Here is a 12,541-nt window from a genome sequence, read left to right on the forward strand (position 1 = left end):
CCAGCTAAGGCAGGTGCCACAGAGGGAGGCGACTGGTGGTGATGGTGATGGTGGTGGTGGTGGTGGTGATGGTGGTGGTGGTGGTGGTGGTGTGGGGAGGGGCAGGGCCAGCAAGCAGGCTGTGCCAAGCCGGCCAAGGCAGGTACAAGTGGGGGACCCCCAGTTGCCCTCCAACTGCCCCACTGGTCGCCCCACAGATCAGCCCTGATTGCCAGACAGGCCTAGGGACCCTGCCCGTGCACAAATTTCATGCACGGGGCCTCTAGTGTTTTAATAAAAATTTCATAACTTAATTTTTACAATATTCTGTTATACATAATTATTAATAACAAACTACAATGTTCGCTAATGACTGATTACTAAAATCATGTTGCATTCATTTCCCTTATGTGCCTTACATATAGGAGCACCATTTCTCTCCACTAAGACTAGCAGCGAATATTTTAGCAGCTGATTGCCACATCATTAGTCTTGAACTGGCTTGTTTGGTGTGTGCAACAGGAAATACTTTGCTTTTGAAGAACAGAAAAATAGGCTAATTTTGTTACGCTTATTAATTTGTGCAGTTATGCAGTGTCTGATAAGTTCATGTTCAAGAAAAAAATATTAATTTTTATTAAAATGTTATAATATTTTATGTTACTGATTACTCATTTATTTCAAACCTTTGTATTCAGCATGTCTCTATCAAAATAAACCTATGTTTCTATAAAAACTGAAGCTTTTGTTTTTTTTGCGGCCCACGTACACTTAAACCTTGTTTATTTGGTCCCAGTTATCCTTTGAGTTTGACATGCTTGTTCTCTAATGATAGAAATGTTCTATAGCTGCATGATCCAATGTGGCAGGCATTAGCCACATGTGGCTCTTGAGCATTTAAAACAATATTAGTAGGGGGGAAAAAGAAAAAGAAAAAAAAAGAACAACACTGGATTTTCATGTTATTTAAATCAATTTGTATTGGCAGAACTACTTTAGAAACAACCTGAGTCCAAGTCCCTCTGCATTTTCTGACCCCATTAAAGACTCTGAGAAAGAGTCTTTAATTCTCTGAGATTCAGTCTATAATTATATCTGGGAGTCATATATTAGTTACCTCACAGTACTGCTGCAAAGACAGGATAAACTCCAAATTGAAGCACCTAGAGAAATCCAGCTTCTCCAGGGGAATTATTCTAGAGTAGTGTTTCCCAAAATGTGGTACGCGTACCCCCAGGGGTACGGGAAGAGTTTGGTGGGCTATGCGTTGCACCAGAGTTTGGCGGGGATATGCACTGCACCATGCTTAGCTGTGCCTAATTCTACGTTCTCATGAGTATGAGGGATACTCGGCGTTATGAAAATTATAGAAGGAGTACACATATGTCAAAAGTTTGGGAAACACTGTTCTAGAGTAAGCTTATTATAGAGTAAGCTTTCAAGAATGTTAGCTATTACCGTATTTTTCGGACCATAAGACGCTCCGGACCATAAGACGCACCAGTTTTTAGAGAAGGGAAATGAAGAAAAAAAGATTCTGAAACAAATAGTATCCTAAAATATTTTATGTGCATTAAAACCCAACATCACAGTCATAAACACATGTAATCAACCCTGTAAAGTAAACAGCAGCATTTAGAACCATTTTAGAGCCGGGCAAGCACACAGAGACCACACAGAGCAGGGCAAGTAAAAAAACTTTTTTTTTTAAAGTATATGTGTAGGCTATATTTGGACCATAAGACGCAGGGACTTTTTCCCCCCACTTCTGGGGGGAAAAAAGTGCGTCTTATGGTCCAAAAAATACGGTATATTTATTTAACAATACTTACTTACACTTTCCCATGATTGAGCTGGTTTTGCTCTTCTCAGAGTATTACTGTATTTTTCGGATCATAAGACACACTTTTTTCCCCCCAGAAGTGGGGGGAAAAAGTCCCTGCGTCTTATGGTCCAAATATAGCCTACACATATACTTTAAAAAAAAAGTTTTTTTACTTGCCCTGCTCTGTGTGGTCTCTGTGTGCTTGCCCGGCTCTAAAATGGTTCTAAATGCTGCTGTTTACTTTACAGGGTTGATTGCATGTGTTTATGACTGTGTTGTTGGGTTTTAATGCACATAAAATATTTTAGGACACTATTTGTTTCAGAATCTTTTTTTCTTCATTTCCCTTCTCTAAAAACTGGTGCGTCTTATGGTCCGGAGCGTCTTATGGTCCGAAAAATACGGTAATTGAATGAAGTAGTCACACCAAAATCATGTTCAATTGTTGAGAGAGAGAGAGAGAGAGAGAGAGAGAGAGAGAGAGAGAGAGAGAGAGAGAACATCAACCAATAGTACCTAATAGAAATATAACAAAAGCTATTCTCAACTATACCTTGGGGAAATGCACGAACAACCAAGCCTAGTTGAACCTTGGAGAAACATACCTCCGCCTTTTCTTTTCTTTTTCTTTTTTCTTTTAAATATATTTTATTGATTTTTAATAGAGGAAGAGAGAGAGATAGAGAGCTAGAAACGTCAATGAGAGAGAAACATCGGCCAGCTGCCTCTTGCACACCCCCTACCGGGGATGTGCCCGCAACCAATGTACATGCCCTTGACCAGAATCGAGCCTGGGACCTTTCAGTCCGCAGACTGACGCTCTACCACTGAGCCAAACTGGTTTCGGCTTCCTCCGCCTTTTCTTATCAAAAAATGTATTCTGCCTTGACTGGTGTGGCTCAGTTGGCTGGGGGTCACCCTTTGCACAGAAAGGTTGCTGGTTCAATTCCAGATCAGGGCATATGCCCGGGTTGTAGGGTAGATCTTAGATAGGAGGCATGCAGGAGGCATACAATAGATGTTTCTCTCTCTTCCCCTCCCTGCCTTCCTCTAAAATAAACAAACAAACAAACAAATAAATAAATAAATAAATAAGTATTCTGTGGCCATTTCAAAGGCCAAATCATAAAAAAGTTTCTTAAAGCAATGACATATTTTGTTTGGTTGAGTCTAGAAGGGCCTTGCCTGAAATACCTGACATAGATATTTAATGAAGGGCCTTCAACAATCACTTATCAAAGCAGGAAATCAATTTAATAACCTTTTATTGAATACCTGCTCTGGATTCCACAAGAATAATATGATGTTGTCTCTGCTTTGAAAAATTTCACAGTGTTTTTGGAGACACAATCTTTTCAAAATACGAATGGCAGATAAGTGAAATACAATAAGTGCCAGGGGGCTTTGGAAGAATAGAGCTCAGTGTTGGTTTAAAAGTTTGAGGGGTCCTTATAGATGGGAGGTGGGCATCAGAGCATAAAGCCCAAAGAAAGAGCACTGCTCATGTTCCAGGTCTGAAGAGGGCAGTACAGGAGGAATCATTCTGGAGCCACATGCTTGTGGCATGCATGATTTCAATTGTGCAGATGGGTTTGCAAGTTACATATATGAGTTTCCTTTGAAATCAATTCCCTCAACAAATATGTATTGAGTATCTCGTATGGGCCTGACAAAGACACATCATAGGTGGCTTATGGTTTGCTCAAAATTCATGTGGAGTGGGGAATCTGCCCTATGCATGGTAGCTGTGTATCTCCAAACTCATATATCAGAATATTCTGGTGCATGAAGATGCACATTTACATTTTTATCGTGACAATTCCTACAGAAACATTACTATCTAGATGTCTAGGTATTAACTTTAAATCATTACCGGAGGGCATTGTGTTTTTATAATTTTCAGTTTCAATGCCCTTTATTATTCCTTTGATAAAAGAATATTTTTTATAAAAATTTCTAATTAGATAAAAGTTTTATCATTTTTTAAACAGTCACAAGTAAGTTGAAGGGATTAGCTAAAGAACATATATGCATAGCGCATGGACACAGACAACAGTGTAGGGAGGGCCACAGGAAGGAAGGTGGGGCTGAATGGAAATGGGCAAAGAGGGAGGGGGGATCATGGAGGGGGGGGACATGGGGAACAATAAAAAATTTTTGTGTCAACAATAAAAAATTTTTAAAAAAAAAAACAATAGTGTCAACAATAAAAAAATTTTTTAAAAAAAAACAATCATGAGTATAAGCCTATCAGGGCTTTTGTATCTCTTATTCTAAGCAGCAACTTCAAAATGTAAAGTCTAAAAATCACAGAATCATATAATTCTCTCCTAAAAATATAACTTCCATTTTTGACAATATATGTAAAATAAACAGGGAATTTATTTAGTATTTACTTACCCCACCCCCCATGGGTAACTACTTACCCCACCCCCCAAAAAAATGTTTTAAGGGGATATATATATATATATATATATATATATATATATATATATATGTAAATAAGTTAAAAAAAAAAAGCACCCTAGCTAATGCATCCCCCCTTCAACACACAAATACAATTTTTATATGGAAATATTAGAAAAGGTAAAGTAGATAAGGTGGCATCCCCCACACCCACCCAAATGTGGTCCCTGGCCCAGCACCATCAGCACTGTGGAGGGAAGTGGTAGGAATGCAGAATCTCAGGCCCTGCCTCAGACAGACAATCAGAATTCACTGAACCTGCTGTCAACAGCATTCCCAGCTGGTAGATACGCACATGGTAAGTTGAGAAATGTTTCTCTGAGGAGCATTCAAGTATTACTTAATTAACTTGAAAATAGGGTGCCAGTTAACTCAGTCCTGTGTTCTCAGTTCCTTTCTCAACTAACCATTGGAACATGGAAATCTCAGCCCTGCAGAATAGATAGGAACAGTGCTTTCATGCTGAAACAACAAAATGTTCTTCACCAGTGCAGAATTTCCTCTTCCTCAAATAAATATTGAATGTGCAATTTTAAAATATCAGTTTAAAGCAATGACAAACTGCTTTTATTCTAGGTCACATACACAACTGTATAGTCATTGTTCCCATCAACTATTTATTTTTTAAAATTAAAGTGTAACATATAATTGCATCTTGATAAGCAAAATAAACAATCAACTGGAATAATGATGAAAGGGGAATTGGAAAGATTGAGGAAGAAAGAGTGAGGTGGTCAAGAAAAATGGAGGGGCAGCTGGGTCAAGGCCAGCAGTGTTCCGGACCCCTGCTTCCTTCCTACTCAGGGTCTCCTCTCCAACAACCTGCTGGCCCCAAGCTCAGGGTGAGGAGCAGAGCTGGGAGCAGGGCCCTAAGCCGGAGGCGCTCATTTATAAAACACTCTCTAGGGCAAAGGAAATTAAGTCCATTGTTGCTATAAGGAAGCATTCAGCCTCCAATTGATGTTAAAGCTTTAAAACAACAATAACGCTGGAATAGAAGTGCAACTTCTAGTTTGAAAAGATTAATGACTTAAAGAAACAGGATCTAGCTCATGATTGTTGCCATTTTTTGTTATTAGCTACAACTAACAATTCCTTATGAAAAAGAAGGTACAAAAACCATTGCTTGAATATGAGTTCCTACTTTTGGGTAAAAGCAAATTTATTAAAATTCAAACCCAATATCATTTGTGGATTCAATCGCTATAAGGAAGTCTGGGAGTTAAATATAAATAAACCAAATATAACCATGTCATCATCAGGAAAGAAAGTATAAAAGGGGCCTTAATAATAGTGGTGGTTCTGATCAATGTTTATCAACTGGCTCTCTGGGGCGGGGGAAAAGCCCCAATTATATAATTTTCCAATTTCTATGACATAAATGCTTCCCACATGGTTGGTTTCTGTCTACCACTATGATGTTATTGAGTGCGGAGCTCAGAAGAGACTTGTACAATTGGTTCTCAGAAATCAATAAAAGCTGCCCCAGCACACTCCTAAAAAATAACTACATGTGCAGGGTTTTTTTGTTGTTGTTTGTTTGTTTTTGTTGGTTTTTTTTTTTTTGGTTTTTTTTTTGCTACTAATCAATAGGTTAAGCAACACTTGGCCACTGGTCCACTGATACTTCTTTATACCAGGGTTGGGGAACATCCAGCCAGAGGGCCATATAAGACCCGTGAAATCATTTGGTTTGATCTTGCAAAAGCATCAGGGTAAGTTAATTAAATGACCTTTGGCAGAAAAAAAAAAAAAAAAAAAAAGGTTACCCACCCCTGATTTATACCATGAAAAATTGAGTGGTTCTACTGTTCATCTTAACCAAAGGTTAAAGGCCAAAGTTCAAAGTTCAAATTAACAAGCAGGTGAATTTGAAGCTAGGCTTCCTTTTTTTGTTTTTTTGTTTTTAGCATATCAGAAAAAGCCTTCAAAAGCTTACACTTTTATGTTATCCAGTTGGACATCAATCACTCTCAGGATGAGGTTTTTAATGCCTGTTAAAGACAGAGGAGTATTTTGCATGGCTTATGTTTTGCTTTTTTTGGATCTCGTCCTCTGAATTTCTGTCACTGTGTTGGATGTAATCATGAATTCTGAGGATAGACATGAAGCAATGGCCACGAATATCTACACTTTGGAGCATTCTGTCATAATTTTTGACAGCAATATTCCTCAATATCAGAAGGTAGATTAAAGTTAGGTTGTTGCCTCAAAAATGATTTTAAGGTAGACATTTATAGCACATTCAAAGCAGGCTTATAAAATTATTTGCCATAGATGATATTTTAAACCTGTAGTAGAAACTAATGTTTTATATAAATAAAGTTTAAAACACAAGAACTCACTAAGCCTTATTGGTATACATTGTGTTCAACTAATTAGACAAACCCTGTGATGCAATTACTTTAATAGACCTGAAGATGAGATTTCTCATTCAAAAGAGTGTCTCAGTAACATTTACTTACCTCATATCTCCCAAACTTTCACAGAAATATTAATAATACATTAAAAGAAGACAATTCAGCTGAAACCGGTTTGGCTTAGTGGATAGAGCGTTGGCCTGCGGACTGAAAGGTCCCGGGTTCGATTCCGGTCAAGGGCATGTACCTTGGTTGCGGGCACATCCCCAGTGGGGGTGGTGCAAGAGGCAGCTGAGCGATGATTCTCTCTCATAGATGTTTCTAACTCTCTATTCCCTCTCTTTTCCTCTCTGTAAAAAATCAATAAAATGTTTTTTAAAAAAAAGAAGACAATTCACTAGACCACTAGAAATTAAGACTCTCGTACAAAGTAATAGGTATTATAAATATGAACATGAATTTAGAATATTCACTCAAGCACCAGCTCATGGCATCAACCTGCTTTGCTTTAGGAAAAACATACCAAGTAAAATAAGATAGGGAAAAAAATCTAATGTCACCCTTGCAACATAACATGTTTCTTAAACATGTTTGTAGGGCCTGCTCCGAGAAATCATCTCTCTAAAATGCTTAGACCTGTACTGTACATTGTGGAAATCTCTGAACTCCTAAAACTAATCCTTTCCACTTTCACTGGCATTCTCCTACCTCCTTGTAGAGTCTGTAAACACTAGAAAGTAACTGGACAGTAAGCAGGGGGAAGACCTAATAGTGGGCACAATTAGAAGTGACATGGGACATTTAACTAAAAAATTTGACTATGGTTGCTAATGTCCCCCTCCCTCCCCAAAATTAGGCAATGATGAAGAAGCCCTCCTGGGTTCGTGCCTGCTAGAAAGTGGAAATTTTCCCAGGACCTGTGTACATGAAACTTCCCTCTCCTAATAGGGAACCTAAGAAAGGGATTTGATTTCTGTGCAAATAGAAAGAACCACATGGGCCAACACAATCACCCTATTTGTTGATAAACATGAAATCTAGATAGATGTACAATACTTTGCCAAGGATGAGTAGAGAAGAAATCTCAGTATGAACCAAAATATAAAACTACAGAACAAGAGGGAAAACCAACAGCCAGAAGATCCAAGAGAAGAACAGACCACTATTATATGATTAAGTGCAGGATCCAAATGAAAATTTAGTAAAATGTAAAAGATATGTCATATCTGAAACAAACAAACAAAAAGTCACTTTAAAATCCAGGATGAGATGAAAGGGACAGATAGATGAGATAATGAGGAACTGGAAAAACATAATAGTAAAGTTTAAGACCACACTGGGGGCATAAAGAGCAAAACTGATGCTGCAGAAAAGTGAAGGAGCTTTGTGGGTAACAAACTTGAAAAGCCTTTTTAGGATGCAGGAAATACAAACAAATATACCTAAGTTATAAGAGATGTTTATAGATATGGAATAAGAAAATGGAGAAGGAATATTCAGATATTTATCGATGCTTAATCTGTTAACCGAGCGGGATGTATAAATACATCAAATGTAAACAATATCAGGTATGGGTAGGACATATGAATACGTCCTTGAAATATATGTTGCGCCCTGAAATGGGCGGGACATATATTTCCGAACAACAAAGGTATTAGTCATCCATACATGTCTCGACATGAATTTAAGACGCGGAGGGAATCAGTATAATTTCGCTATTGAGAGTGGTGGACGTGTTCTGGGTGAGCAGTGACGGGTACTTACTTACAATTACCTACCTATTTTCGTATTATATATTATTTACTTATATTTTTTAATCTCCAACCTTTATATAATAGAAAAACATATAAAATTGATCCAATCATCAATAATTTGTCAGAAAAGTTTAAAAGTTTTTATGTATGTGAACGAGAAATATGCATAGATGAATCTCTTTTATTATGGAAAGGGAATTTATCTTGGAAACAATATATATCTACAAAAAGAGCTAGATTTGGAATGAAGTTGTTTATTTCGAGTGAAAGCAAATCTGGATACGTACAAAATATAATTTTATACACAGGCAAGGACACAAATTATGGTTCGAACTACCCACAAGAAAAACAATCAAGAATTGTTTTGGAGTTAACACATGACTTACTGAATAAAGGGTATAGGATTTACTTAGATAATTTCTATATGTCAATTCATTTGGCTGAACTCTTGTGTCAAAACAATACAGACATTGTTGGAACAATGAGAATAAACAGGGTCGAAATCCCCAGTGAAATAAAAACAAAAAAAATTACAGGAAAATGAACATATAGTAAGAATAAAAAACAAACTTGTGGTTTTAAAATGGAAGGATAAAAAAGACGTATTGATGCTCAGTTCTATTCATAATGACGAAAAGACAATGATTGAAAGGAGAGGAAGAAGGCAAGAAAAACCGAATATTGTCCTGGATTATAACAAGAATATGGGCGGCGTAGATTTGGGAGATGGAGTTATGGTGGCCTACACGGCTGCCCGTAATAGGGTAAAAAAATTTTATAAAAAAATTTTTCTATGATTAATTGATATGTGCTGCTTCAATGCATATATTATATACAAAAAAGATAAAGGTCATTTGGATCGATTACACTTTTTGATAGAGTATGTAGAAAAATTGGTAGATAAAAATATAGTGAAAACCCACCCAAAGACATCAACAAGCATACATCTAAACCATCACGCTTAGTTGAAAGGCATTTTCCAGAACAAATGAAAAGTGATATAGGAAAAACTAAATCCAGGAAATGCAGTTTGCTGCAAAAAAGGTGTTAGGAGAGAATCTACATACTGGTGTCCGGATTGTAAGGTACCTCTATGTATCAACATTGTTTTAAAATACATCACACGGAAGTTGAGTTTTGAATTTTTACATCTATATTTCAATTTTTTAAACTCAATATTTCTATTTTATTTGTGTGCTTTTGTTTATTCTGTAATTGTTAACTTTTTTATATTTTTTATTGTGTATAGAAATAAAAATATATATTTTTGTAATCTTTATAACTATTTGTAAAATTTATAATTTTTTAATTCAATGTTTCCATTTTTTTGTTGGTATTCTTTTCTATTTGTTTGTAATTTTGCATTTTCCTTTGTGCTTTATATATAAATAAATGAAAAATATATATTTCATTTATTTTAATTAAGTATAAATAAAAAAATAATAATATAAAATTATGTCCACTGGGCATGACGTTCTGACACGTCCTAGTGAAAGAGTATGCGCCCGTTGTACGTTGAGTAATTAAAAAGGGAACTCCCTGGTTAACAGGTTAATGATATAGAAATGAGACCAGAATAAATGAAACTTCATGAAGAAATCAGAAAGAGCCGAAATCAGTTTGGCTCAGTAGATAAGAGTGTCAGCCTGCGGACTGAAAGGTCCCGGGTTCGATTCCAGTCAAGGGCATGTATCTTGGTTGCGAGCACATCCCCAGTAGGGGGTGTGCAAGAGGCAGCTGAGCGATGATTCTCTCTCATCGATGTTTCTAACTCTCTATCCTTCTCTCTTCCTCTCTGTAAAAAAATCAATAAAATATTTTTTTTAATTTAAAAAGAAGAAATCATCAAAGTTATAGATAAAATCCTTGAACTGAGGTAAGACCAGTGCATATTTTTAAAGAGTTTCTAAAGTCCAGGGAAAATAAGTTAAAGAAACGTAACTTCTAGGCAAATCAGACGAAATTTTGGGTAATCAAAATACATATATATTTTGAAATCTTTTAAACATCCGAACAAACTCACCTAAAATAACTGTCTTGTAGTGGGTTCCCCCAAAATCAGATTCTGAGATAGGGGTTTGGTAATCCCAGGAGGCATCTGTAAGGGTGTGGAAGCATGAGAAAAGTAAGATCATCCAAGGGAACTTTACTGAGCTGGTTTGAGCTATGGGCAATGGAGACTCAATCCCTAAAGGAGAAATCTAGGAATATTGAGGACACACCTCTATTATCCATCCAAGGAGCTAAGAAGTGGAATATCCATCCTGAACTGCCACCCATCTTCAGCCCATATGCTGGGAGAAGCCCTCAGACAGGAGAATCCTAATGACAGCAGTCAGACAATACTGGCACATACATACTGAAACGGCGGATATTTCCGTGATGTGAGGAGAGCACTAAAAGGATCTACTAACAATGACCAAAAGTCTACTTAGTCTCAGACTTCATCTCTACAATAACAACAAAAATAATAGAAGGTAGTGAATTAATGTCAGCAACATTTTAAGAAGTGAATACATATCAATATGTGGATACTCAACTCTGCAGGTAAATGCAACAGCGAGACACCTTCATATGCAAGACCTCATAAACTGTATTGCCTATGCAGCTATCTTTTTAAAAATTAGTCAAAAATTTCCATATAAAAATAACATGTGATCTTGCATATTTAACTCCCTTCCCAAGTTCCCTTTGAAGCTTCAAAGCAAAATTAAATTTTCATCCCGGGTGTGACCCAGAAAATAAATGCATTAATCAGCCAGCAAGTTGGAGGAATTTCTACGAGATAGAGTAAAAATAGAATCTGGCTGAGAAAAGTACCACTCCCAAGTTCAATCATGAATATTTAGAATATGTGGAGTAATTGCTGAAGAAGAAACCAAGGATGGCAAGCAGCACCTGAAATGACTCCCAAAAATCTCTGCCTTTTGGAATTCACACCCTTGCATAGTCCCCTCCCCATGTACGTGTGTGTGCTGAACACAGTGACTTGCTTCTCACTAATAGAATACAACGAAGTTATGGGATATCACTTCTGAAATTGGGTATAAAAACTATGATGTCCGTCTTGCTAATCCTCTCTTGCCTTCTTATTTGCTTACTCTTTCATGTTGTAAGATGCTCCATGAAAAGGCCCATATGGCAAGGAACTGAGAGTTGGGTAATCAAGATAAATACATTTGTAAAAACCTTTTAAATGTCCGAATAAGGTTACCTATACCTGGAAAACAGGGCCTATAAAGAATTCCCACTTCCTGACGCCTCTGGTCAACAGCCAGCGAGTGATTGAGGCTCCCAGTCCAACAACCCTTGAGGAATGGAGGCCAGCCAACAACTGTGTGAGTGAGCTTGGAAGTGGCTGCTTTCCCAGCTGAACCTTGAGGTAAGACTGCAGACCCTGACTACATCTTGATTGAAGCCTGTGAGAGACCCTAAAGCAGAAGACCCAGAGAGGCTGCCTACATTCTGAGCACTCAGAAACTCTGAGATAATAAATGTTGTTATAAGCCATTAAGTTTTAGACTAATTTATTACAAAGCAATAGATAATACACCCAAACCACCCCACCTCCAACATCAAAATTCAGGACTTTGCAATAAGCATGGGTCATCAGGAAGCAGGGAACAAGTTGAACAAATTCAAGATCTGCATCAGTGCCCGCACTAACCTTCCTTGCAAATGACCAGTGTGCTCAGTGATGAAGGTTATACCACTACTAGAGGCCCAGTGCAAAAATTCGTGCATGGGTGGGGTCTGACTGGCCCATCTCGATTGGGCTGGGCTGACCCCGGGGCGAGGGGGGGGGGGTGGCTGTGTGTTGGGGGGAGGGTGGGATGGGACAGGGCAATGGGGAGTTGGCTAGCTCCACTCCAGATCAAGGTGTGGGGGCCAATTGGGGGTGGGGCTGGCAAGGTGGAAGGGCTGTGGGTTGTTGGCCAGCTAGCCCCACCCTCTGGTCAAACTCCTGATTGAATTCTGGGTCAAACTCCCGGTCGAGGGGACAATTTGCATATTAGCCTTTTATTATATAGGATGAGCTGGTAGGCAAATACTGGCCATAGTTCCTCTAATGCCTTGTGATTGAACAAAAACTCACAAAGAGCTGTAATGTAAAGGAAATTCTGCCCATAGGAGCATTTCTCCAGAACCAACTGAAG

The sequence above is a fragment of the Pipistrellus kuhlii genome, unplaced genomic scaffold, assembly GCF_014108245.1.
Source record: "Pipistrellus kuhlii isolate mPipKuh1 unplaced genomic scaffold, mPipKuh1.p scaffold_m20_p_12, whole genome shotgun sequence".
Taxonomy (NCBI): domain Eukaryota; kingdom Metazoa; phylum Chordata; class Mammalia; order Chiroptera; family Vespertilionidae; genus Pipistrellus; species Pipistrellus kuhlii.